The sequence below is a fragment of the Neovison vison genome, chromosome 1 (assembly GCF_020171115.1).
Source record: "Neovison vison isolate M4711 chromosome 1, ASM_NN_V1, whole genome shotgun sequence".
In the NCBI taxonomy this organism is placed as follows: domain Eukaryota; kingdom Metazoa; phylum Chordata; class Mammalia; order Carnivora; family Mustelidae; genus Neogale; species Neogale vison.
This window is the reverse complement of record NC_058091.1, coordinates 120,907,359-120,933,633: the sequence shown is the minus strand read 5'-3', so window position 1 is coordinate 120,933,633 and position 26,275 is coordinate 120,907,359. Positions and strand designations below refer to the sequence as shown.

General features: G+C 41.3%; 2 pseudogenes; both read left to right on the top strand.

Annotated features, from left to right (window-relative positions):
* Window positions 1-4,156: 4,156 nt before the first annotated feature.
* Window positions 4,157-13,258, top strand: LOC122905194 (annotated as a pseudogene).
* A 9,914-nt stretch (window positions 13,259-23,172) lies between these two features.
* Window positions 23,173-24,059, top strand: LOC122905131 (annotated as a pseudogene).
* The last annotated feature ends 2,216 nt before the right edge of the window (window positions 24,060-26,275 follow it).

Here is a 26,275-nt window from a genome sequence, read left to right as displayed (position 1 = left end):
GAAGAAGTAGGTCTGGCACAAGAGTTCCCAGAAAAGGGGTTCTGGACTGTGGGCAATTTGCCAATATATATTATGCCTATACTATCATTGTGATTCGACTAATCCTTGTGCAAGTTCTCCACAGGGTGGAGTTTTCCTGGACCTCAAAAAAGGTGTTGTCTTCTTTTATAACATGCTTGATGGCTTCCACATTTTATCCTTCCCTTTAGCTTCCTCCACTGGCTGACTAGGTCAGATGTGTCCATGACCATCTTCTCTGTGGTGGGTGGGCCTGGGGAGGACCCTGTGCTTTCTCCTTCTTTGGAAGAGACTATGAATCTTTCAGGGCATGGGTTCAGCCCAGGCTCTGGTGTTGATGGTGCTTCCCAAGGAGCAAAATCTCCATTACTCTCTTGTAGCCCAAAGTTATATCTCCCTTAGGGCCCCAACATAGTCTCAGACCCTCATGGTGGTTCTTATTGGAGCTGCAGACTCCCTGAAGCAAAAGGATTGAGGGTCGTCCTGGGTGAGCTGGTGTCCTGCCCTCCTGCTCTGGATACAGACTCCTGGTGTGGTTATGAGAATAGTTAGTTTATACCTCATGCTCAGCTTGCTTAAGCTGATTTGGGGTAGGCTGAACTTTACTACCAGACTTCATGTTTCTTTTGGTAATGAAAATTATTTCTTTAAAAAATTTTTTTAATCATCATTTATATTTCATTTATATTATCAGTGTCCCTATGTAAATTCAGCAAAAATTGAATTTATAAAGTGTCCTAGAGTTTCTTATTATTTAATTATTTATAAATTAAAAAAAATGTTTTCTAAATTCCAGTAGAGTTAATGTACAGGGTTAGATTATTTTCAAGTGTACCATATAGTGATTCAACAATTCTATACATGTCTTAGTTCTCATCATGGTGAGTGTATTCCATAATCCCCCTCATATATTTCACCCATCTGTCACCCACCAACTACCAGTTTGTTCTCTATAGTTATGTCTTTTGTGTTTGTCTCTTTTTTCCCTTTTTTGGTGTGTGTGTGTGTGTGTGTGTGTGTGTGTGTGTGTTTTCATGGAGGCTTTATACTGCTTGGATATGAAGGAGATGAGGGCTGAATGACTCTGCAAATAAACACAGCTTGAGGTGTGCAGAGGACCCAGAGGTTATGGGGGGGATGTCAAGCAGCTATATTTTGGGAAATGGGCACTCTGACCAGAGGCATTAGTCATCCAAAAATTTCTGGGGAAATGATGGTTCATGGGTCTTTAGGAGGAGAACAGTCTAATATTCTACTTTATATACTTCTTATGCTGGAATGGATGAAAAACACTTAACTGTCTGTTACTTGTGAAACTTGTGCTAGTTACTGCAGGGAATGAAGGATGTGGGTCTGAATTCCCTGGTGTGCCAACACAAGTTGGAAAGAATAGAACTGCTGCAAGAATTAACATAGTATTAGAAGTCCTAGCAACAGCAATCAGACAACAGAGAGAAATAAAAGGTATCCAAATTGGTAATGAAGAAGTCAAACTCTCTCTCTTCGCAGATGACATGATTCTTTATATGGAAAACCCAAAAGACTCCAGCCCCAAACTACTAGAACTCATACAGCAATTCAGCAACGTGGCAGGATACAAAGTCAATGTGCAGAAATCAGTGGCTTTCTTATACACTAACAATGAAAATACAGAAAGGGAAATTAGAGAATCGATTCCATTTACTATAGCACCAAGAACCATAACATACCTGGGAATAAACCTAACCAAAGAGGTAAAGGATCTGTACTCAAGGAACTACAGAACACTCATGAAAGAAATTGAAGAAGACACAAATAGATGGAAGACCATTCCATGCTCTTGGATCGGAAGAATAAACATTGTTCAAATGTCTATACTGCCTAGAGCAATCTATACTTTTAATACCATTCCGATCAAAATTCCACCGGCATTCTTCAAAGAGCTGGAGCAAATAATCCTAAAATTTGTATGGAATCAGAAGAGACCCCAAATCGCTAAGGAAATGTTAAAAAACAAAAATAAAGCTGGCGGCATCACGTTACCTGATTTCAAGCTTTATTACAAAGCTGTGATCACCAAGACAGCATGGTCCTGGCATAAAAACAGACACATAGACCAGTGGAACAGAGTAGAGAGCCCAGATATGGACCCTCAACTCTATGGTCAATTAATCTTCGACAAAACAGGAAAAAATATACAGTGGAAAAAAGACAGTCTCTTCAATAAATGGTGCTGGGAAAACTGGACAGCTATATGTAGAAGAATGAAACTCGACTATTCTCTTACACCGTACACAAAGATCAACTCAAAATGGATAAAAGACCTCAACGTGAGACAGGAATCCATCAGAATCCTAGAGGAGAACATAGGCAGTAATCTCTTTGATATCAGCCACAGCAACTTCTTTCAAGATATGTCTCCAAAGGCAAAGGAAACAAAAGTGAAAATAAACTCTGGGACTTCATCAAAATCAAAAGCTTCTGCACAGCAAAGGAAACAGTCAAAAAAACAAAGAGGCAACCCACGGAATGGGAGAAGATATTTGCAAATGACAGTACAGACAAAAGGTTGATATCCAGGATCTATAATGCACTCCTCAAACTCAACCCACACGAAACAGGCAAACACATCAAAAAATGGGCAGAAGATATGAACAGACACTTCTCTAATCAAGACATACAAATGGCTATCAGACACATGAAAAAATGCTCATCATCATTAGCCCTCAGGGAGATTCAAATTAAACCCACATTGAGATATCACCTTACACCAGTTAGAATGGCCCAAATTAACAAAACAGGAAACAACATGTGTTGGAGAGGATGTGGAGAAAGGGGAACCCTCTTCCACTGTTGGTGGGAATGCAAGTTGGTGCAGCCTCTTTGGAGAACAGTGTGGAGATGCCTCAAGAAATTAAAAATAGAGCTTCCCTATGACCCTGCAATTGCACTCCTGGGTATTTACCCCAAAGATACAGATGTCTTTAGACAAAGAAGACCAAAGAAGGGCCATCTGTACCCCAATGTTTATAGCAGCAATGGCCACAGTCGCCAAACTATGGAAAGAACCAAGATGCCCTTCAACGGATGAATGGATAAAGAAGATGTGGTCCATATACACTATGGAGTATTATGCCTCCATCAGAAAGGATGAATACCCAACTTTTGTAGCAACATGGACGGGACTGGAAGAGATTATGCTGAGTGAAATAAGTCAAGCAGAGAAAGTCAATTATCATATGGTTTCACTTATTTGTGGAGCATAACAAATATCATGGAGGACAAGGGGCGTTAGAGAGGAGTAGGGAATTTGGGTAAATTGGAAGGTAAATTGGAGGTGAACCATGAGAGACTATGGACTCTGAAAAACAATCTGAGGGGTTTGAAGTGGAGGGGTGGGGTGGGAGGTCCGGGTACCAGGTGGTGGGTATTATAGAGGGCACGGCTTGCATGGAGCACTGGGTGTGGTGAAAAAATAATGAATAATGTTTTTCTGAAAATAAATAAATTGGAAAAAAAAGAAATATAAAAAAAAAGAATTAAGATGTATATGAAGAAGAGAATTTTAAACCCTCAGTAAACTGCAGAAAGCTTTTACGTTGAACACTGTACTGTTTTTCAATATTTCCAACTCCAGTGGTATAGGTGCATAGAAAACTACAGCACAGAAAAGGAAACCAGACTATTGAGGACTCAGACCTTCAGCAATGAAGGTGTGTTCACTTCTAAGGTAGAGAACGCTGACCTGCTGTGGTTCTGGGAGAAATGAGAAGACACAGACTTAGAAGTGGAAGATGGAAGTCACAGATACCAGTTCCTGCATGTGACAAATAACAGAAAAAGAACTGTAGAAGCTCTGCATATTTTCTCCTTCTTATCATGTAGATGTGTTATTTGTCTTTATTATCTACTTTCTTCCTGTCTCTTCTTAGGAATGTGATTTTATTCAGGTTGTTGGTGGTGATATTTAAAATATTTTCTCTATGTAACAGAATAGTCAAAGGGATTTTGACTGAACTTGAGGAATAAATAATATAACAGTGTTGGATTAAATGTGTGTTTCATTTTAGAGAAAGAGAGAACTTCTTAGTGTAGCTTTGTAGATGGGTGAAAATGTGGATTTGATGTGTTGTTATATAAAACTTCCAATGTGGGTAAAATGGTGCATGTGGAAGCTGAAGAACTAAAGGTATGGACTGTGCCCATTATCAACTTATTGCCTTTTGGATTCAAATCTACGCTGTATTTGCCCTACTTCTTGATATGGTGCTGGATACCCTAACAATTTCATTTTTATCATGTGGAATACTGTTAGCCTTTGTCAGTATAGTGCACCAGAGGGGAAATAGCAAGACATAGCAGAGGAAATAGTATGGGACCTCAATACCCCACTGTCAACAATGGATGGATTGTCCAGACAAAAAACAACAAAACAAAACAAAACAAACAAACAAAAAACCCAACAAGGAAACATTGGAATGAAACCACACTTTAGAACAAAAGACATATTTATAGAACATTCTGTCCAAAAACAGATGTATATTCCTTTCACATGCACACGAAATATTCACCATGTTAGACCATATGATGGAGCACAGACATCATAGCAAATTTAAGAACACTGAAATCATATCAACCAACTTCTTTGACCACAATGGTATGAAGGTAGAAATGAACAAGAGGATATCAGCCCTTTGTCTATAGTGTCATCTGCGAATATCTTCTCGCATTCTGTGGGTTGTCTGTTTTGTTGACTGTTTCTTTTGCTGTGCAGAAGCTTTTAATCTTGATGAAGTCCCCAAAATTCATTTTCACTTTTGTTTCCTTTGCCTTTGGAGACATGTCTTTTTTTTTTTTTTTTTTTTTTCTAGAAACTGCAAAGTCTACCTAGGTTGTTTTTTGCTTTTGTTTTTGTTTTTGTTTTTTTTTTCCCTAGAAACTGCAAAATCTACCTAGGGTTTTTTTTTTTTTTTTTTTTTTCCTAGAAACTGCAAAGTCTACCTAGGTTTTTTTTTTTTTTTTTTTTTTTTTTTTCCTAGAAACTGCAAAGTGGAGACATGTCTTGAAAGAAGTTCCTGTGGCTGATGTCGAAGCCGTTACTGCCTATGTTCTCCTCTAGGATTTTGGCAGATTCCTCCCTCACTTTGAGAACTTTTGTCCATTTCAAGTTTATCGTTATGTATGGTGTGAGAGAATGGTCGAGTTTCATTCTTCTATACATAGCTGTCCAATTTTCCCAGCACTATTTATTAAAAATACTGTTTTTTACATTTTGAAGAGTTTTGATCAGGAAGGGATGCTGTACTTTGTCAAATGCTTTTTCAGCATCTATTGAGAGTATCATATGGTTCTTGTTCTTTCTTTTATTGATGTGTTGTATCACATTGATTGATTTGCGGATGTTGAACCACCCTTGCAGCCCTGGAATAAATCCCACTTGGTCGTGGTGAATAATCCTTTTCATGTACTGTTGAATCCTATTGGCTAGTATTTTGGTGAGAATTTTCGCATCTGTGTTCATCAAGGATATTGGTCTATAGCTCTCTTTTTTGATGGGATCCTTGTCTGGTTTTTGGGTCAAGGTGATGCTGGCCTCATAAAATGAGTTTGGAAGTTTTCCTTCCATTTCTATTTTTTGGAACAGTTTCAGGAGAATAGGAATTAGTTCTTCTTTAAATGTTTGGTAGAATTCCCCTGGGAAGTTGTCTGGCCCTGGGCTTTTGTTTGTTTGGAGATTTTTAATGACTGTTTCAATCTCCTTACTGGTTATGGGTCTGTTCAGGCTTTCTATTTCTTCCTGGTTCAGTTGTGGTAGTTTATATGTTTCTAGAAATGCATCCATTTCTTCCAGATTGTGAAATTTGTTGGCGTAGAGTTGCTCATAGTATGTTCTTATAATAGTTTGTATTTCTTTGGTGTTAGTTATGATCTCTCCTCTTTCATTCATGATTTTATTTATTTGGGTCCTTTCTCTTTTCTTTTTGATAAGTCTGGCCAGGGGTTTATCAATTTTATTAATTCTTTCAAAGAACCAGCTCCTAGTTTCGTTGATTTGTTCTATTGTTTTTTTGGTTTCTATTTCATTGATTTCTGCTCTGATCTTTATGATTTCTCTTCTCCTGCTGGGTTTAGCGTTTCTTTCTTGTTCTTTCTCCAGCTCCTTTAGGTGTAGGGTTAGGTTGTGTACCTGAGACCTTTCTTGTTTCTTGAGAAAGGCTTGTACCACTATATATTTTCCTCTCAGGACTGCCTTTGTTGTGTCCCACAGATTTTGAACTGAGGTGTTTTCATTATCATTTGTTTCCATGATTTTTTCAATTCTTCTTTAATTTCCTGGTGGACCCATTCATTCTTTAGAAAGATGCTGTTTAGTCTCCATGTATTTGGGTTCTTTCCAAACTTCCTCTTGTGGTTGAGTTCTAGCTTCAGAGCATTGTGGTCTGAAAATATGCAGGGAATGATCCCAATCTTTTGATACTGGTTGAGTCCTGATTTAGGACCGAGGATGTGATCTATTCTGGAGAATGTTCCATGTTCCCTAGAGAAGAATTAACAAGTCAGGAAATGACAGATGCTGGCGAGGATGTGGAGAAAGGGGAACCCTCCTACACTGTTGGTGGGAATGCAAGCTGGTGCAACCACTCTGGAAAACAGCATGGAGGTTCCTCAAAATGTTGAAAATAGAACTGCCCTATGACCCTGAAATTGCACTACTGGGTATTTACCCTAAAGATTCAAACGTAGTGATCTGAAGGGGCACGTGCACCTGAATGTTTATAGTAGCAATGTCCACAATAGCCAAACTATGGAAAGAACCTAGATGTCCATCAACAGATGAATGGATCAAGAAGAGGTGGTATATATACACAATGGAATACTATGCAGCCATCAAAAGAAGTGAATTCTTGCCATTTGCGACAACATGGATGGAACTAGAGTGTATCATGCTTAGCGAAATAAGTCAAGCGGAGAAAGAGAACTATCATATGATCTCCCTGATATGAGAAAGTGGTGATGCAACATGGGGGCTTAAGTGGGTAGGAGAAGAATAAATGAAACAAGATGGAATTGGGAGGGAGACAAACCAAAAGTGACTCTTAATCTCACAAAACAAACTGAGGTTTGCTGGGGGGGGTGTTGGGAGAAGGAGGGTGGGGTTATGGACATTGGGGAGGGTATGTGCTTTGGTGAGTGCTGTGAAGTGTGTAAACCTGGCGATTCACAGACCTGTAGCCCTGGGAATAAAAATATATTATATGTTTATAAAAAATTAAAAAATAAAAAAATTTAAAAAAAGTACTGATTTTTTTCCCCCATCGGATATTTTTTCTGGTTTGTTGAAGATTATTTGACCATAGAGTTGAGGGTTCATATCTGGACTCTCTACTTTGTTCCATCACTAGCCATCAGGGAAATTGAAATAAAAACAAAATTGAGATACCCCACCTTACACCAGTTAGAATGGTCAAAATTAACAAGACAGGAAACAATAAGTGTTGGAGAGGATGTGGAGAGAGGGGAAACCTCTTAGACTATTGGTGAGAATTCAAGTCAGTGCAGCCACTTTGGAAAACAGTGTGGATATTCCTCAAAAAATTAAAAATAGAGGTACCCTATAACCTTGCAATTGCACTACTGGGTATTTACCCTAAAGATACAGATAGTGAAAAGAAGGGGCACCTGTACCCAATGTTCATAGCAGCAATGGCCACAATCGCCAACCTGTGGAAGGAGCCCAAATGTCCTTCCCCGAAAAAACAGATAAAGAAGATATGGTCCATATATGCAATGAAATATTATGCCTCCATCAGAAAGGATGAATGCCCATCTTTTGTATCAACATGGATGGGACTGGAATTATAGTGAATGAAATAAGTCAGGCAGAGAAAGTCAATTATAATATGGTTTTACTTACCTGTAGAGCATAAGGAATAACATGGAGGACATTAGGAGAAGGAATTGAAAAGTGAATTGGAAATCAGGGGTGGGAGGCAAACCATGAAAGACTATGGACTCTGAGAAACAAACTGAGGGTTTCAGAGGGGATGGGGTTGGGAGGATTGGTGAGTCTGGTTGTAGGTATTAAGGAGGGCACGTATTGTGTGGAGCACAGGGTGTGGTGCATAAACAATGAGCCTTGGAATACTGAAGAAAACAAAAGTAAATTAAGACTTAAAAAAAAAAAAGAAATGAACAAGCAAAAGTGAGTAGACCTAAAAATATGTGGAAAATAATTCTAAACAACTGAGCATGGACCCATGGTTCCTGGACCTGTTTTGTAAGCATATGTAGAACTATAGTTGTATTAGTTGCATTATCACTTTAGCTTCACATTGTGTTTTATTCCTCTCCCTAATTATGTCTTATGTACCTCTCAACCTTACACATGATCAATCATTAAGTTTTCTTTTTTTTTTTTTAACCTCTGCTCCCGTTCACGTACTGGTTATAGAAACTAAATGGGAACCAGATGGAAATATTTGTCTGGAAAATATGTGACATACCTAATCATACCGGGTTCTGAAGGTACCTCATTTTCTGGAAGAACAGAGAGCTCTAGATGTTTCAAGACCCACGTTCCCAAGGTTTCTAGAAACACCTCACACACCTCTCATGTATTCACCTCCTTCTCCAAACATATAGAAGCTGTCCCTTGGCTCCACAGGGCAAGGCAACTTTGGGAAGGATCCCCAGCCTTCTCATTGGGCTGTCCTTGTGATAAAGAAGCTTTCTTGGCTTCAAAAACAGTGTTTTAGACATTGATTTACTGGGCATTGGGTGCTTGAATAATGTGATATTGGTGACACAACCAATATGTCAAAGAGGTAATTAGGTGATAGGTATTAAATTAAGGAGGCATATGTTGGAACAAGCACTGGGTGTTACATGGAATTAATGAGACATTGAACACTACATCAAAAACAAATGATGTATGGTATTGTGACTAACATAACATAATAAAAAATAAATAAGTAAAAAGGAAATAAATAATTATCTCAAGGAAGTGAAAATGAAAATACAACATATCAAATTTTGTGAGTTTCAGCAAAAGCAGTTCTGAGAGGATGTATATAGCAATAAAAATTAGAAAAATCCCAAATAAAATATTTAACTTTACAACTCAAGTAACTAGAAAAAGAGGAACAAATTAAAACCAAGTCAACAAAAGGAATGAAATATCATCATCGTCATCACCACCATCATCATTAGAGTGGAAGTAAAAGAAATAGAGACCAGAAAAATAACAGGAAGGATCAATGAAGTCCAAAGCTGGTTCTTCTAAAAGGTGAAGAAAATGGCAAGCCTTTCCTTAGTCTGAGAAAAAAAAAAAAGACTCAAATAAACAAACTTAGAAATAAAAGGGAGCTATTACAATTGAGAAGACAGAAATATAAAGAATCATAGGAGTCTATGAACAATTAAATACCAACAACTTCATACCTAGAGGAAATGTGTGCATTTCTAGAAACATTCACCAACCAAGACTGAATTAAGAAGATGTACAAAATCATAACAGACCAGTCCCACCATCTGTAAGGTGCAGGTGGAAGCTGAGGGGCAGGACAACAGGCTTGCTGAGGGAGGCAGAGATGCCAGAGAGCCTGGGGTTGTGACATGTGGGGGCCTACCAGTCCCCAAATTGTGACAGGCATACACAAGGATCTCTGGTTATGGTAGTTTTCTGCCCAGTGATAATGAGATTGGCTGTGGCCTGGCTGAGTTCCAGAACCCCCTGCACTTGCCTCCATATTCATCCTGGAGCACTGGACACCAGGACTGTGAAACAGGTGCAGCAAGATCCCCAAAGTATGGTGTCCCCACTTCCTGCTACACCCAACACAAAGATAGCTGTCTCTGTGGTCCTGCCTATTTGTTGCTTCCTCTGGAGTGCAGCTGGTGGAGGATCGTGCCCTGGGGAAACTTCCATACACAGAAGGATTGATTGTTTTGACTACCATCTGCACTGAACAGGAATCCTGTCACTCTGCCCTTCACACCAGTGTCACAAAACCAGCCCTCAGGACACTTATCCAGGCCCCAAATCTCCCTGTACATGCCCAGCCACTTTGGAGGTTTTCTGAACGGTGAAGTGGATTCAAAAGTTCCTGCTATGGAGGAGAACTTGCTAGAAACAAACATTTGCTGAAGACATAGGATGCTAGAAATCTATCTTCATGCTCCTCCCAACCTCAGTCCTGTGAACTTCCTGGATTTATAAGATACATAAACAAAAACAAACAGGCAAAAAGACTGATAAAAGTAAAAGACAAGAAAGAAAAAAAAAAAGGAAAATACAGCCAAAATGAAACTGAAGAATAGGATTTATATAGTACAGAAACAAATACACAGAAATACTGACAAAAGAATAAGATGGGAAGGTGGTTATAAAGCTTTGATGTGGGTGAGGGAGGTTATTTCAGTATTTCCTGGGTGTATCTTGTTATGTTTGTTAAAGGACTCAACTTTCCAGAGGTACAGGGAAATTAAAACTGGTGTATATATAGGGGTATTATTGAATAGGGAAAAAGGATTATCTTGAAGCTTATATCTCTATCTATCTATCTATCCATCATCTATCATCATCTATCTATCTATTTATCTGTCATCTATAAAGAAAAAGGAAAAGAAACATGGGTGTATGTATGAAAAAAGTTCAAGTTATTATGTAATATGTTGTATTAAACATCTAGTTGTAATGCTAAGTAGGTTACAAATATAAAAGAAGAAGTATCATGAGAACGAATTAAAAAAAAGTTATATCTATGAAATGTACAGATTTTGTGACAATACCAGAGGCTTAATATATTGTTTTCCTCTGATGTTGGGGTTTTATAGTTTTATGAGGACCCTGTGGTTATTGTCCTCTTGTTCTTTGGGCTTGTCTTCTGGGGAAGGGGCCTGCCTTGTTTTTCAGTCACTCTTGCTTGGGTTGGGCTCTGTGGAAACCAGTTTTTCAGGCTTTGGTTTTCTGGAGGTTTTTGTTCTTTGATGTTTTTTTGTGCCTTTTCAGAGTGTTAGTACGAAGTAAATGGTCTGCACCTAGTCCTCAGCTCCAGAGAGAAGCCTCAGTCTGCTGCCTTCTGGGTGGTCCAAAACACACAGGCTCCCCTTCTGCAAACTGCTGAACAGCACAACCTCTTATGGGTGGTGCTTACACCCAGCCACCATCTCCGTGGTTGCCTGAGGTCCCCGATTGTCTCTGCACCCCTGTGCTCCTAGAACCACAAGTGATATTGGTCTGAGAAGTCCAATCCTAGTGGCTGCTGTGGTTGGGACTGCTGTCTGGGGTCCATGCCCACACTGGGTGCACTCACACCCATCACTAGTGCAGGTCGCAGAAGGCTGTGGGTCCAGGGACCTCTGGCAGGAGCCTGAGCCAGGCTCTCTCAGGCGTGGATGGGGGTGTGCCCAGCCTGAGCGGTGGTGCAAGCAGTGGAAAGCCACGGGCCCAGGGACCACCGACTGGGGCCCCTGCCGGGCTGTCTCAGACATGAGTGAGCACTGGGTGTGACCTTATGTCCATACCTGTGGCTGCCCAATTCCACCAATTGCCCCTTAAGACCCTTTGTTCTTTTTAAGTACTTTGAACCAGACTCCAAGTAAATGCTGGTCTCCAAGCACAGGGCTCTTTCATATTGGGCTATTACTTTCTAATGGGTTGCTTCTGATGGTTCCCTACCCCTTCTGTTTATCCTCTGATATCACTCCCAGTGTTTCCACTCCACTGACCTCTCCACTGATGCTCTTCTGCCACTGTAGAGATCCAGAAGTATATAATCTTACATCTCAGGTTGATTTTATGGGTGTTCAGAGTGTTCCGGTAGATATTTAGCTCAATTCAGGGGACCTGTTGAAACAAGGTCTCCTACTTCTCTGCTATCTTTCCCCCTCTGGAATTAACATCTTTCCATCTTCTGACCAGCTTGCCAGTGTGCCTGTCCTCCCACCTGCCATGACCACAGGAGGCACCCTACCTCATCTCACCAACCTGCCCTTACCCTGGCACTTTCCACCTGACTGGACCCTGAGGAGACGGCCTACCCCAGCCTGAGTGAGGCAACAGTTACCTCCAATTTGAACCACAACGTTATCGCCCTTGGCATCAGTGGGGGCCAGTGTCTGGGCCTGTTCTTGGGCTATGATGATCCATGACTTTAATCCCTTATCAGTGACTCATCCTGGAACACTTTGTGAGCAAACCTGACCTCTAGGCTTCCATGACCAGTCCCAAGCCACAGGTCCAAGCTCCTACAACTACTGATCACTGTCTGACTCCTCCCTCTCATTCAGTGTATTGGCTGTCTCCTCCATCAATTCCTCCTCCCCCTCTTCATCTCCTATTCTGGGTTCCTCCCCTTACCTGGGTTCTACAACTGGGACCTCCCCCACCATCATGTGCTCCTCAGTCCCTTCAGTTTGCTCATGGGCCTAGCTGTCACCAGAAAGTCCCAACAGTAGCTGCCCAAACAGTTGTGGCCAACAATGTCACCTACATTGTCCTCTTTCACTCAGGATGCTCCCTGGATACCTGCAAAGTACCCACTGACCAATGGCTGCCTCTATACCCATTCGGCCCCTGAGTATGGTTCTACCTGCCCAGCCACCCACCCTGAAGCTTCTACCTCAGCTAGGGCTGTCTTCTCAAGCCTGCTCAATGCAGCTCTCTAGTGAGAAGCCTCTGGGCAGACCATGGCACTGTGCTGCACTACCCACACAGCTCCAAGGGTATAAGAAACAATCTTAGCACTGGCCAATGAGTGACTTCAGCCTGGGGACTGTTTCCATACAGAATGCCCTTTGATGACTGCTGCTTTGAGTCGAACTCTTCCTGGCATGCACAACTTGGTCCCAGGAGCTGGAACAGTTCAGCAGGGAGAGCCCAGCAACTAGCCTTGTGCAGGATCTCCCATGTTTTCAGAAGAGCCTGTATTTTTATGGGGTGAGGGGCTAGTGAATGGCCTCCAGGACTCCCATGCTCTCAACCACCAGAACTTGTCCCACTGTTCCTGCCATGGCTCAGGACCCAACATGATCCTCCCAGGAAAGTCCTCCCTAGGTTTCTCTAAGGAGATTGTGGCAGAGTTGGCTAGATTGCCTGACATGAGGTGTTAACAGCCTGGCTGTGGCTGGGTTGGGGCTGGAGGAAGAGCTGGACATGGAACAACTGGGCCTGGATGGGATCCACATGCTGAGCTAACCTTGTGCCCTGCTCTGTGATCCTGCTGTGTAGGATTCATTCTGCAGTGAGTAGCTGCAGTAAGGGGTTTCTCAGCATCATTCTTCTTGGTCATCAGCCCCATCACTGTCTCTTTTCTTCCTTTCCCCTGGACAATAGAGACTCTACTCTGTCTCCAGATCCTCTTCCTAACATGAATGAGGTTTCCCAAGAATGAGAAAAAGCAACGGATTTGTCCAGATGGCCCCTAAATTCCACACAAGGGGTGGGCCTGGGGAGCTCAAGGGAGGGCCTAATGCACTTGTGATTTGTAATTTAAGATTTGCGTCAGTAAAAACAACAAAAACAAAACCCCATAAAACCTCATAGTGATTTGCAAATATCTTCTCCCATTCCGTGGGTTGCCTCTTTGTTTTTTTGACTGTTTCCTTTGCTGTGCAGAAGCTTTTGATTTTGATGAAGTCCCAGAAGTTTATTTTCACTTTTGTTTCCTTTGCCTTTGGAGACATATCTTGAAAGAAGTTGCTGTGGCTGATATCAAAGAGATTACTGCCTATGTTCTCCTCTAGGATTCTGATGGATTCCTGTCTCACGTTGAGGTCTTTTATCCATTTTGAGTTGATCTTTGTGTACGGTGTAAGAGAATAGTCGAGTTTCATTCTTCTACATATAGCTGTCCAGTTTTCCCAGCACCATTTATTGAAGAGACTGTCTTTTTTCCACTGTATATTTTTTCCTGTTTTGTCGAAGATTAATTGACCATAGAGTTGAGGGTCCATATCTGGGCTCTCTACTCTGTTCCACTGGTCTATGTGTCTGTTTTTATGCCAGGACCATGCTGTCTTGGTGATCACAGCTTTGTAATAAAGCTTGAAATCAGGTAACGTGATGCCGCCAGCTTTATTTTTGTTTTTTAACATTTCCTTAGCGATTTGGGGTCTCTTCTGATTCCATACAAATTTTAGGATTATTTGCTCCAGCTCTTTGAAGAATGCCGGTGGAATTTTGATCGGAATGGTATTAAAAGTATAGATTGCTCTAGGCAGTATAGACATTTGAACAATGTTTATTCTTCCGATCCAAGAGCATGGAATGGTCTTCCATCTATTTGTGTCTTCTTCAATTTCTTTCATGAGTGTTCTGTAGTTCCTTGAGTACAGATCCTTTACCTCTTTGGTTAGGTTTATTCCCAGGTATGTTATGGTTCTTGGTGCTATAGTAAATGGAATCGATTCTCTAATTTCCCTTTCTGTATTTTCATTGTTAGTGTATAAGAAAGCCACTGATTTCTGCACATTGACTTTGTATCCTGCCACGTTGCTGAATTGCTGTATGAGTTCTAGTAGTTTGGGGCTGGAGTCTTTTGGGTTTTCCATATAAAGAATCATGTCATCTGCGAAGAGAGAGAGTTTGACTTCTTCATTACCAAAAACCTCATAGTGAAATGGCTTCACTAGTGGATTTTAACAAACATTTATATCTATTTTTATTTAGTTTTTTTTTCAATTTATTTATTTTCAGAAAAACATTATTCATTATTTTTTCACCACACCCAGTGCTCCATGCAAGCCGTGCCCTTTAATAAGAACAAGAGTTTTATGTTTTTGTATAAAATCAGTTAATACACATGTAGTGTATTATTAGTTTTAGAGGTAGAGTTTAGTGACTCATTAGTTGCATGTGACACCCAGTGCTCATTACATCAAGTGCCTTCCTTAATGTACAAAACCCACTTACCTCATATTCCCACCCACCTTGCCTACGGCAACACTGTTTGTTTCCTATAGTTAAGAGTCCCTTATGTCTTGTCTTGTCTTGTCTCCCTCTCTGATTTTGTCTTATTTTGTTTTTCCTTTCTTCCCCTATTTTTATCTGTTTTGATTCTCAAATAACACATATGATTGAAATCATGTTATTTGATTTTCTCTCACTTATTTCATTAGAATAAACCCTCTAGTTCCATCCACATCATTGCACATAGCAAGATTTCATTCTTTTCATGGTTGAGTAATATTCTATTTTTTTAAATGTATAACTACCTCTTCTTTTTTTTAAAATTTTAAATTTATTTATTTTTTTTTCAGCATAACAGTATTCATTGTTTTTGCACCACACCCAGTGCTCCATGCAATTCGTGCCCTTTATAATACCCACCAACTGGTTCCCCCAACCTCCCACCCTCCACCCCTTCTAAACCCTCAGGTTGTTTCTCAGAGTCCATTGTCTCTCATGGTTCACCTCCCTTCCAATTTCCCCCAACTCCCTTCTCCTCTCCATCTCCCATTGTCCTTCATGCTATTTGTTATGCTCCACAAATAAGTGAAACCATATGATAATTGACTCTCTCTGTTTGACTTATTTCACTCAGCATAACCTCTTCCAGTCTCGTCCATGTTGCTACAAAAGTTGGGTATTCATCCTTTCTGATGGAGGCATAATACTCCATAATGTATATGGACCACATCTTCTTTATCCATTCATCTGTTGAAGGGCATCTTGGTTCTTTCCACAGTTTGGCGACTGTGGCCATTGCTACTATAAACATTGAGGTACATATGGCCCTTTTTTCACTACATCTGATCTTTGGGGTAAATACCCAGTAGTGCAATGGCAGGGTCATAGGGAAGCTTTTTTTTTAATTTCTTGAGGAATCTCCACACTGTTTTCCAAAGTGACTGCACCTACTTGCGTTCCCACCAGCAGTGTATGAGGGTTTCCATTTCTCCACATCCTTTCCAACACATGTTGTTTCCTATCTTGTTAATTTTGGCCATTCTAACTGTTGTAAGGTGGTATCTCAATGTGGTTTTAACTTGAATCTCCCTGATGGCTAGTGATGATGAACATTTTTTCATGTTTCTGATAGCCATTTTTAATGTCTTCATTGGAGACATGTCTGTTCCTATCTTCTCCCCATTTTTCGATATGATTGTCTGTTTTGTGTGTGTTGAGTTTGAGGAGTTCTTTATAGATCCAGGATATCAACCTTTTGTCTGTCCTGTCATTTGCAAATATCTTCTCCCATTCCGTGGGTTGCCTCTTTGTTTTTTTGACTGTTTCCTTTGCTGTGCAGAAGCTTTTGATTTTGATGAAGTCCCAAAAGTTCATTTTCACTTTTGTTTCCTTTCCCTTTGGAGACATATCTTGAAAGAAGTTGCTGTGGCTGATATCGAAGAGATTACAGCCTATATTCCCCTCTAGGTTTCTGATGGATTCCTGTCTCACACTGAGGTCTTTTATCCATTTTGAGTTTATCTTTGTGTATGGTGTAAGAGAATGGTCGAGTTTCATGCTTCTACATATAGCTGTCCAGTTTTTTTTTCCAATTTATTTATTTTCAGAAAAACAGTATTCATTATTTTTTCACCACACCCAGTGCTCCATGCAAGCCGTGCCCTCTACAATACCCACCACCTGGTACCCCAACCTCCCAACCCCCCGCCACTTCAAACCCCTCAGATTGTTTTTCAGAGTCCATAGTCTCTCATGGTTCACCTCCCCTTCCAATTTACCCAAATTCCCTACTCCTCTCTAACGCCCCTTGTCCTCCATGCTATTTGTTATGCTCCACAAATAAGTGAAACCATATGATAATTGACTCTCTCTGCTTGACTTATTTCACTCAGCATAATCTCTTCCAGTCCCGTCCATGTTGCTACAAAAGTTGGGTATTCATCCTTTCTGATGGAGGCATAATACTCCATAGTGTATATGGACCACATCTTCCTTATCCATTCATCCGTTGAAGGGCATCTTGGTTCTTTCCATAGTTTGGCGACTGTGGCCATTGCTGCTATAAACATTGGGGTATCCAAGCATTCTTAAGCAAGGTGGTCTTTAGCATCCAGGTGTTTGAGTTCCTTCTGAACTTTTCCTTGTGATTGAGCTCCAGTTTCAAAGCATTGTGATCTGAGAACGTGCAGGGAAAAATCTCAGTCTTTTGGTATTGGTTGAGTCCTGATTTGTGAACCAGGGTGTGTTCTATTCTTGAGAAAGTTCCATGTGTACTTGAGAAGAATGAGTATTCTGCTCTTTTAGGGTGGAATGTTCTGTATATATCTATGAGGTCCCTCTGGTCTAATGTGTCATTCAATGCTCTTGTTTCTTTATGGATTTTATGCTTGGATGATCTGTCTATTACTGAGAGTGGCGTGTTAAGATCTCCTACTATTAATATATTCATATAAATATGACTCTTTATCTTGATTAACAGTTTTCTTATGTAATTGGCTGCTCCCATATTGGGGGCATAGATATTTACAATTGTTAGATCATCTTGGTGGATAGTCCCTTTAAGGATTATGTAGTGTCCTTCTGTATCTCTGACTACAGTCTTTAGTTTAAAATCTAATTTTTTGATATGAGAATCGCTACCCCAGCCTTCTTTTGAGGCCCATTGGCATGAAAGATGCTTCTCCATCCCTTCATTTTCAGTCTGGGTGTATCTTTAGGTTCAAAATGGGTCTTTTGCAGACAACATATGCATGGATCCTGTCATTTTATCCAATCTGCAACCCTGTGCCCTTTTATGAGCGCATTTAGGCCATTCACATTGAAAGTGATTATTGATAGATACGTTTTTATTGAGATCGTGTTAACTTTGAAGTCTTTCTTTCTGTAGATTGTCTCTATATTTCTGTTCAATACTATTCTTAAGATTTTTCCTCTTTTATAGAACCCCCCTTAATATTTCCTGCAGTATCGGCTTGGTGGTTGCATAGTCTTTTAAGCCTTGCTGGTCTTGGAAAATCGTTATCTCTTCATCCATTTTGAATGTCAGTCTTGCTGGATAAAGTATTTTTGGCTGCATGTTCTTCTCATTTAGTGCCTTGAATATATCTTGCCAGCCCTTTCTGGTTTGCCAGGTCTCTGTGGACAGGTCTGATTATTCTGATGGGCTTTCCTCTGTAAGTAAGGAGCCTCTTGTCCTAGCGGCTTTCAAGAGATTATACCTATAATTATGATTCCTCAATTCGACTATCAGGTGTTGTGATGTTTTTTTGGAGTGTATAATCTTGGTGGAGACCATTCAGCCTCTAGTACTTGAACGCTGGTTCCATTTGCGAGATTCAGAAAATTTTCATGAAGATCTTGTTCCACTATATCTTCTAGAGTTCTTTCTTTCTCCTCTCCTTCAGGGATTCCAATAATTCTGACAATGGAACGTTTCATGGCATCATTTATTTTCCTGATTCTGTTTTCGTGGTTTCTAAGCTGTTTGTTCCAGGCTTCCTCCTAATCCTTTCTCTCTATCGGTTTGTCCTCCAGATCACTAATTCTATCTTCTGTCTCAGTTACCCTAGGCTTGAGAAAATTTAAGTGAGACTGGAACTCATTGAGAGCATTGTGAACCTCACCCCTGGTAGCTTTAAGCTCTGCCCTAACATTGTGAACTTCATCTCTCATCGTTTTCAACTTGGCCCTAATCAATTCCGTTTGGTCATCCATGGCTTTCTCCAACCTAGCTATTGCCTGCATAATTGTTAGCCTGAATTCTCTTTCTGACATATTGTCTATGTTGATAGCCATTAGCTCTGTTGCAGAAGGCCCATCCTCTGTATTTTTCTTCTGTTGGGCATTCCTCCTCCTAGTCATTTTGGTGAGAGATGACTGAACAGATGTTGCTGATGTATTGGACATGGTGCAGTCAAGGTGCACCCTGGAACACTTACGAGCAATCAGGATTTCCCACCCAAACGAGAGACAAAAGAAAAGAAAAAGAAAAAGAAAAAAAGAGAGAGAGACAGGAAAAAAAGGGAAGACGAAGAGAAGGTTCAGCCCAAATGGGCCCCAAGGTAAGATTTTGAAGTAGACAAACAAAAACAGACAAACAAAAATACTGATATAAGTATATGACAAGAGAAAAAAATATATATATTCCAATAAAGAAAGAACCTCATCAAAAAGAAGCCCAAGTGTAAGATTTATACACTATCAAGACAAACACAAAAACAAACACTGGTTGAAGAAAAAGATGGGAGAGTGGTTATAAATTCTCAGTGTGGGCGAGGAAGGTTGTTTTGATTCTTCCTGTACGTATCTTGATATCTTTGTTAAAGGACTCAACTTTCCTAAGATAAAGGGGGATTAAAAATTGGTTTACCTATAGGGGTAGTATTGATTGGGAAAAGGGGATTACTTTGAAGTTTAACTCTATATGAATATTAGGAAATAAAAGTAAAAAGGAATAAACTAGACTAAACTAAAATTAAAAAAAGAAATTAAAGAAATAGAATGCAAAAGAAAAACTTGTATCAAAAAGTTCAGGTTAGAAGGTTATTATGGAATTTGATGTACTGGACAGCTCACTGTGATGGTAAATAGGTTAAAAAATTATCTATATTAAAAAAAAAAATAAACCAGAGTAGTGGGAACGAGTAAACAATAAAAGTTTTCCTATGAAGTAGTGGTCGTTGTTCTCTTGCCATCCTTTTTTTTTTTTTTTTTCTTTCCTGGTTTGTTTTCTGGGGGAGGGGCCTGCCACGTGGGTTTTCAGTCAATGATGTTCCCTGAGTTAAGTCCTCCCGCCCCCCTCAAGGGGGTGTGCTCTGAGGAAACTGTTTTTCTTCAGGCTTTTGTTCTCTGGAGGTTTTTATGTTTGTTCACTTTTTTAATTCTCTCACCTTGAGCACTTTTGATGGTTTTTGCAGTTTTAGAGGAAAACAAAATGCACCCTCACCTCCCTCTCAGAGAGAAGCCTCAGCCTGGCTGCAGAGCCCAAATAATTTCCCCCTTGGCCCCTGGCAGAGCAGGTTCCGAGTCGTGGTCCCTGGGGATGCAGGGTCTTTTGCTTGTACCCAAACCCACGGCAGTGGCAGCTGTCTGGGCAGCTCCAGACCACCAGAGAGGTTCCAAGCAGCGATCGCACACTGAGATTTTCCCGCTGGCCCAGGCTGGGAGTGCCTGGTCTTTCTGGGTCTAAGAGCACCTGGCTTGCACGCACCTCTTTCAGGGGATGCTGTGGGTCATGCGCAGGTCTCAAGCTCTGAGAACGGGGCGCAGGTCCAAAAGCACCAGTCTGGGCCTTCGCGTACCTCTCTGGGAGGAGAGTTTGGTGCACATGCTTAGGCTCTGAAACAATGGCACATATCAAAGGGCGCCGGCTGGGCCTTTGTACCTCTCTCAGGGGAGAATGAGGGGTGCATGCAGCTCAGGCTCTATAGCAGGGCTCACGCGTTCTGCCATCCAGTGTGGCTCCCATCCCCTCACAGGAGCCGGACCCCACGCATTCTCAGGTGCACTGGCGGCTTAGGGACCAAGACCTGGTTTCTCTGCCTCACTCTCTCTGGCTCAGTACCAGGGGAGGCTGTCCTGGGACCAGGGACTTAAGCCCCTGTCCCTAGCCGCCCCGATTCCCACAGTTTCCTCCCCACGATCCTTTGCTCTTTTGGAGTGCTTTCAACCAGTCTCGAAGTTAATGCTGGTCCCCAGATGCAGGGCACTCTCGCTTATATTGGGGTATTACTTTCCAACCAATCACCTCTGGTGGCTCCCTCCCCCTTTTGTTTATCTTCCGATATCAGAATGCCATTCCCACACCACTTTACCTACCCACTGGTTTCTTCTGCCCCTGTAGAGATCCAGACATGTATAATTTTGATCTCAGGCTAATTTCATGGGTGATCGGAGTTCTTTGATAGGTAATCAGCTCACTTTAGGGTACAGGTTGAAGAGGCGCCTCCTCCTACTTCCCCGCCATCTTGTCCCCCCCTTATTGAAATTTTGATTCTTGTTGTCTGATTGTTTGTAGTTTCCTGTTCCTGTCTCCTTATCTTCCACTATTTCTTTGTGATTGACAAGTTTCTGTAGTGTTCTTTGGCTTTCTCTTTTTTTTGAATTTTGTGTATCCAGTTTAGGTTTTAGGTTTGCCATTATCCTGAAGTTCTTATATAATATCCTGCATTATAGTGGTGTATATTAATTGGACAGTCACTTTAGTTAAACACATTCTTTACACATCCCTGGGTGGCTCAGTTGCCTAAGTGTCTGTCTTCAGCTCAGGTCTGATCCCAGCGTCCTGGGACTGAGCCCTACATCCAGCTCCCTGCTCAGCAGCCTGCTTTTCTCTCTCCCTCTGCCTCCTGCTCCCCTTTCTTGTACTCTCTCTCTTTCTCTCCTGGTCAAATAAATAAATAAATAAATAACTTTATTAAAAAGATTTTTATTTATTTATTTGACAGACAGAGATTACAAGTAGGCAGAGAGGCAGGCACAAAGAGAGAAAGAGGGAAGCAGGCTCCCCACTGAGCAGAGAGCCCGATGTGGGGCTTGATCCCAGGACCCTGGGATCATGACCAGAAACGAAGGCAGAGGCTCAACCCACTGAGCCACCAGGTGCCCCATAAATAAAAACTTTTAAAAATAAATACATTCTTTAAAAAAAAAAAAAAAACTTCTCTTCTTTTTTCCTCACCTCTTCCATATATTATATACATGCTATCATATTGACTTTTTTTTGTATTTTACATCTTCTTACTCATAACTTACTTATACAATTTCTGGCCGCTCATTTTCCATTTCATTATTTATTTATTTATTTATTTATTTCTATTTATTTGACAGACAGTGGTCACAGGTAGGCAGAGAGGCAGGCAGAGAGAGAGAGAGAGAGAAAGAGAGGTGAAAGCAGGCTCCTTGTGGAGCAGAGAGCCTGATGTGAGGCTTGATCCCAGGACCGCGTGACCATGAATAAACCAAAGGCAGATGCTTTAACTCACTGATCCACCCAGGCACCTCTCATTTTCCATTTTTAAAGGTCAGTTTCACATTTATTGTGAGACTGTTTTGGTGGTGATAAACTTCTTTAGCTTTTGTTTCTCTAGGAAGATGTTGATCTCTCTTTCAAATCGGAATGATAGTCTTGTCAAGTACATTCTACTTGGTTGTACTTCTTTTGCCTTTCAGCACTTTGCATATATCATGCCACTCTTTCTGGCTTGCAGAGACCTTCATTTATTTTGACACTGTTAAGATGAAGGGTTCACTGGATTATCTTCTACTGCGGGGTAAAGTTTTTTTGCTTGTTTGCTACCTGAAAAGATGTGGAATATGACAACACACACACACACACACACACGCAGAGTCATAGTATTCTTTTGGCCTTTCAAAATTTTCCTTCCTCCTCTAACCAGCATTACTCTAGCTGGGGGCTTAGTTTTGCCCTGGCAGCCTGCTATGAGATGTCAAAGGGTACAGCGGGAATGTTCACCATCCTCTGAGCCCACACATCTGCCTCTCTGGTGAGCACAGCCCCTCTCAAGAGATTGTCATCCCATAACCGAAGTATCAAAACAAAGGTGCCCTGAGAATACCTTAAGGAACTCCCAAGCATTGGAGCATGTTGATGTCCACCCTGAGGTCAGCTGCACAGTGCATGTGACAGTGGACACCTGTCCCAGCACTGTCTGAGTAGGCAATCCACTCTATTTCTAATATCTGAGATCCAAGGAAAGTGAGGAGGCAATACCCCCACCAAAGCCCTGAGCATATAAAGGCAAAGAACTCTACACATAAGGAAAAAGACATTCTTTTTTTTTTTTTTTAAAGATTTTATTTATTTATTTGACAGAGAGAAATTACAAGTAGATGGAGAGGCAGGCAGAGAGAGAGAGAGGGAAACAGGCTCCCTGCTGAGCAGAGAGCCCGATGCGGGACTCAATCCCAGGACCCTGAGATCATGACCTGAGCCGAAGGCAGCGGCTTAACCCACTGAGCCACCCAGGCGCCCCGGAAAAAGACATTCTTATACACACTTGGAGAAATTTTATTATACTCATTAATTAGCAATGAAAAAATAAGAAATTAAAAGAAAAGCAAGTGCAGAGTAGACTCGTCCGGAAGTGCCCCTATGTAAGCGGCAGGGGCGTGTCTCTTGGCAGGTCCCCCCCAATTACCCTAGAAACACAGGAAATCTGGTGCAGTTGCGGTTACAACCCACACAGTTTTATCTTTTTCCTAGCAAGCTGTGAGCCTGTCTGAAGGCCCTCTGGCACGACACCATGGAAGTAGTTGAGGCCACCACGGCTCAGCGGGAAACTCTGAAATTTAATGGCACAGGACTGGGAGATGGCCAAGGTCAGGCAGTGCAGTCTCGGGCTGTATACCTGTCCCAGGGTCACGGCCTTCACTGCAGTCGCATGAGGTGTCCCCAGACACCAGACAGGCCACGGAGGTTCAGCCTGCCAAGGAGCAGCCACCTGAATTCCCTCCACAGTCAAGGCCAGGACCTCCCCATGGAGGGAACTGTGTCACCGCCCCTGGGCACTATAGAGCTGGCGGGGACCACAGACTCTCTAGACACTTCAGACTCGGATTCGGACTTGGACAGTGAAACAGATTCCGGTAGTTCAAGCGCCTCCTCATTCTCATCATCTTCCTCTTGTATATGACTTCCTACCCTGCTTTCAGGGGGAGAAGATGTCTAATAAACTGAGAAGGAAAACAAGAATTTTCTTCTTAAAACAAAAGATGAATTACTCTTTAATGAAATACCTTCTGTTGAAGAACTCACTATTATTCTGAGTGAAGATAATTATTTAAAGCCCCTGGGGATGCTTTCAAGTATTATTGAGCAATTTATAATAATTCCATTTATGATTAACCTACCTCCGATTAATGGGACTGTAATTTTTTTTTGAGACTGTAATTTTTAAAAGCAATCGACAGGCAGCAGGAAAGATATTTGAGATATTTGAACCTGTTGCACATCCATTTATGTGTCACGGTTTAATTCTTCAGAGCACATTGAGAGTAAAGGTATGAAAATAAAGGACACTATGTATTTTGGTCCAACAGTGAAAGATTCACTCAGTACATATTCACAGAAATGCCCAGAGTGTCTCAATCACATTCCTCAATCCCTGCAATGTCAGTGAATCATTTGTAGAGAGCAAGTGTGACCTGGAAGAATGTATCCACTCTCTCAGTCCCATGTAGGTCAGGCCCATCCAAGGTCAAGGCTGAAATGGGCAAATCCTGGTGGGAGGGATGTGAGTGCCAAGTTATGGGAAAAGGCCTGGAGAACTGGCACATTGGCCTCTTACCTTGAAAGCATTACGGGAGAGAGGCCTGGGACAGAAAAAGCAAGGGAGACCCTGACCAACCCTGAGAAGCTGATTGGAGTCAGCCTGTGTCAGAGTCTCTGTCAGAGAAACTTCTCTGCAGAGGCTGGACTATAGGCTGAAACCATGAGGCCAGGATCCTGCTCTCTGCTGACCTTCACTAGGTGCCATTTCACTCTGAACGTTATGTACTTTATTTCAATTAAAAAAATAGTTTACTCTAATTCTCAGAGGAGAGTCTTTCCTCATTTCAAATCTGAGTGAAAGAAACTCAACAATAGGAGAGCACCTGTCAAGGGTCATTTGGATGTGTGGCCAAATCCTGCAGGAGTCAGGTGCACCCCAAGCTCAGCTGAGCTCTAAACAGAGGGCATCGGATTGGAAGCACCAGCAATAGGAGTGCTCCAGAGATCAGACAGGCAGGAGGGGAGACAGAAATCATATTTGAACTTCTACTATAAAAAAGGGAACTTCTATTAGAAAGCTTTGAACTTAACTCTCTTAACATGTTGCTTGAGTTTCTTTTTATAATCTGTATGTCTGTGCCTATTTATTAGCTGCACATTGAAAAAATACTCTGAAAGGAGTAGATGATCCAAAGAGTTCGTTGTTCTGCTTGTGTTTCTCCGGTGTCCTCAGCACCATTTCTTGAAGGGACTATCCTTTTAATTGGGTGTTCTTGGCTTCCTTACCTTTTATTGGTTGACCACATGTTTTGGGATTTAATTCTGGGCTCTCTATTCTGTTCTATTGGTGCCTATGTTGCTTTTTGTGCCATTACCACATTGGATTCTGTTACCATGGCTTTGAAGTATGGTTTGAAATGAGGAAATGTTCTACCTCCAGCTTTGTTCTCTTTTTGCAGGATTGCTTTGGCTATTTGGAGTCTCCTATGCTTCCACACAAATTTCAGAATGATTTCTTCTATTTCTATAAAAACACCTTTGGTATTTTGATTGAGATCACATTGACTCTGTAATGGCTTTGTGTAATATGGTCATTTCAACAGTATTAATTCTTCAAATCATAAACATGGTATGTGTTTCCATTTGTTTGTGTCTTCAACTTCTTTCAGGAAAGTCTTGCAGTTTTCATTGTACAGGTCCTTCACTTCCCTGGTTTCTTATATTCCTATTTTGTTACTTTTGATGCTGTCTTCATTTTCTGATGCTTCAGCGTTAGCGTACAAGGATGCCACTAATTTTTGTAAATCATTTTGTAATATGTCACTTTATGGAATCATTGATTACTTTCAACAGGTTTTTTTATTGACTCTTCAGATTTTTCTGTATGTAAGATGATATTTGCAAAGAGTGACATTTTCACTTCTTCCTTCCTGATGTGGAAGGCTTTTGTTTCTTTCTCTTGCCTAATTGCTCTAGCTAGGACTTCTGCTACTATATTGAATAGAGGTGGTGAGAGTGTCCTTCCTTTTTATGTTCCTGTTCTTAGAGGAAATGCTTTCAATTTTTCTTCATTGAGTAGGATGTTTGCTGTGGGATTCCTGTAGGTGGCCTTTATTATGTAGAGGTATGTTCCTTCTCTATCCTATCAATTAAAACTTTTATCATAAAAGAATGGTATATTTTGGGAGGAGTCAAGATGGAGAAGTAGCAGACTGAGACTACATCAGGTAGCAGGAGATCAGCTAGGTAGCTATCTAAACATTGCAAACACCTACAAATCCAATGGGAGATCGAACAGAAGAAGAACAGCAATTCTAGAAACAGATAATCAACCACTTTCTGAAAGGTAGGACTGGCGGAGAAGAGAATACAAAGCGACAGGAAGATAGAACTTGGGGGGAGTGGCCGGCTCCCCGCAAGTGGCAGAGCAATGGAGCACTAAATCAGGACATTTAAAAGTCTGCTCCATTGAGGGACATCACTCCAGAGGCTAAACCGGGGTGAAGCCCACGTGGGGTCAGCGTGGCCCCAGGTCCAGTAGCATCACAGAGGAATTGGGGGTGTCTGAGTGTTGCTGAGCTTGCAGGTATTAGAACAGGGAAGCCAGCTACAGAGACAGAGCCGAGGAGTGAGCT